Source organism: Mandrillus leucophaeus, unplaced genomic scaffold, assembly GCF_000951045.1.
Source record: "Mandrillus leucophaeus isolate KB7577 unplaced genomic scaffold, Mleu.le_1.0 Scaffold220, whole genome shotgun sequence".
Lineage (NCBI taxonomy): Eukaryota > Metazoa > Chordata > Mammalia > Primates > Cercopithecidae > Mandrillus > Mandrillus leucophaeus.
The window spans coordinates 2,299,237-2,301,659 of record NW_012102255.1 but is presented as its reverse complement, the minus strand read 5'-3'; the positions used below and the strand labels follow the sequence as shown (position 1 = coordinate 2,301,659).

General features: G+C 45.4%; 1 pseudogene across 1 annotated transcript in view; it reads left to right on the top strand.

Moving 5' to 3' along the window:
• The window catches only part of LOC105540509, a 2,600-nt pseudogene extending 1,453 nt beyond the window's left edge, over nucleotides 1-1,147 (top strand). The window contains exon 3 of the transcript XR_001006199.1: nucleotides 4-1,147. The product of XR_001006199.1 is annotated as an uncharacterized LOC105540509 (transcript). The remainder of the gene's footprint in view (nucleotides 1-3) is intronic.
• Nucleotides 1,148-2,423: the final 1,276 nt, after the last annotated feature.

Sequence of the window (2,423 nt, the reverse complement as noted above, 5' to 3'; positions counted from 1 at the left end):
CGGGCGCCGCTCCACCCGGCCCCCAACCTTGTCCCTGCAGACCCGAGGCCGGAGCCCGACTAGTCCCGGGCCTAGCAGTGTGACTTCATCACACGGTCCCCAGCCCCTCCTTTCCCTTATTTCTCATCCATTTGGGGACAGCACGCGCGCACACACACCCTCGCCCCTCCTGTCCTGTTTGTGCGACGTGGCGTTGCTCGATTTTTGTTGTGAACTGCAGATTTTGAAAAGCGCCGGAGAGCTAGGTGAAGAGCTGGGCTCCCGAGGGGGTGACAGAACCAGCCCGCGGCCTGGCCTCCTCCTCCCGCTTCCCATCGGCCCGGCTGCTGCAGAACGGCCGCGCCTGCCCTCCCGGTTTCTCCCGTCCAGTCCTCACCGTCCTTTCCCAGAGAAAGCGGCAGCACAGCCTATGACAACTAAGCTGAAACGGAAAAACTGGGCCGGGCGCAAGAGGAAACCAGAGCCATTCGACTATTATTACTAGAGGAGAGGAATAGCTGTAGAAAAACATGCGCAAAATAGGCACAAACATTGCGTCGTCAAGGCTGCAATGTCTCATACAAAATAGAAGGTTCTCATAGCAACAAAAACGTGCCCATGTTGTGCTCAGTGTTAACATGCGTTAAAATGTTCTTAGTTGTGAAATTTGACATGACCGCTGGTTAAAGTTACAATGGAAGTTTTAAATCCTGCTTTCCGGAAACTTTGCAGCCATAGCATGAGGTTAAATTTTTCTTATTTTCAGGACAAGTTTACTCTACTGGAATATAGTAAAGCTCTTTTTATAAAGAGCTTTGAATAAAATACCTAACGATGTGGTTCAAACGAACACATTTTCAAAACTAATCTTAAATGGTATTTCAGTGCATATGTTAAAGCAATTTATAAACTAAATTTTAAGAGCCTTCAAAATACAAAGTACTCGTATTTAATGACTTCACAGTTTTAATGCTTTTTTCTGTTTCTATAATCTCTCAGGAAATCCTGACTATATTTTTATTAAAATAACTTTTTCTGTAGAAGATACCCATTTGGTGCTGTGATCAGCATTCTGCCTGAAATTGAATATAAACAACTGAATCATTACAAAATGGCTCATGTTAGAAGATACTTAAAACGAATACAATCTTGTACAGTAAATTTTTAACACCCCAAAATAACCAAAAGTAATTATTAGCATTCATTTATATCTACATCTCAGTCAATATGATCTGAATATTTGTGTTTAAAGACTCCCCCTCTCCATATAGATAATGAAGGGCTTTGAAATAAGTGTAGGAAGCCCTAAGTCTGATCTCAGGCTTGCTATTCATTCACTTTGCTTTTTCGTCTGCTGTTTACAGTTTCCTTTTTCTGGAGTGTCTTTCTCTGCTCTCTCCCCCGCCATCATTTCAGCTTCCCACAAACACACATTTGTCCCCTCCTGGTTGTCATGCAGGATGACTGTCTTTGTTTTTGTTTTTGTCTTTTGTTTTTTGAGACAGGGTCTCGCTCTGTCCTCCGGGATGGAGTGAAGTGGTGCGATCTCTGCTCACTGCAGCTTCCGCCTCCCGGTCTCAAGTGACCCTCCCACCTCAACCTCCCAAGTAGCTGGGAGGAGAGGCTCGCGCCACCATGCCTGCTAGTTTTTGTATTTTTTGTAGAAACAGGGTTTCCCCCTGTTGCCCAGGCTGCTCTCAAACTCCTGAGCTCAAGCGATCTGCCGCCTGCCTCGGCCTCCCAAAGTTCTGGGATTGCAGGTGTGAGCCACCGTGCCTGGCCAGGATGACCTTCTCGAAGTCACCTACTAATTGAAGCTTTCTGTCTCAGCCTTTTCCTCTATGGCCCCATACTCATAGAGCCTCCCACATTGATTTGCAATGCCTTCGTTCGTTCACTTGTTTCCACCTACCAAACAGTAAGCTCTTGAAGACAGAAACCGCATTATTCATTCATATATCCCCAGTATCTAGTACAATTTTTCTGTTTGGTAATATATGTCTTAAAAATTAAGATAGGAATAAGTCTTCTCAATGACTTTTTTTCAAAAAAGACCCAGATTCAGCACGTACTGTGTGTAAGACAGACCTTCCTTTTACATTACGTTTTCTCATCAGTAAAAGTACTGGGCCAGGTGCGGTGGCTCACGCATAATCTCAGCACTTGGGGAGGCCAAAGCGGGTGGATCACTTCAGGTCATGAGTTCAAGACCAGCCTGGCCCACATGGTAAGACCCCATCTCTATTAAAAATAGAAAATTAGCCAGGTGTGGTGGCTCACACCTGTAATCCCAGCTACTGGGGAGGCTGAGGCAGAAGAATCCCTTGAACCCGGGAGGCAGAGGTTGCAGTGAGCCGAGATTCACCGCTGCACTCCAGCCCAGATGACAGAGCAAGACCATCTCAAAAAAAAAGTACCAGTATTTCATGTCAATAAAATAGAAT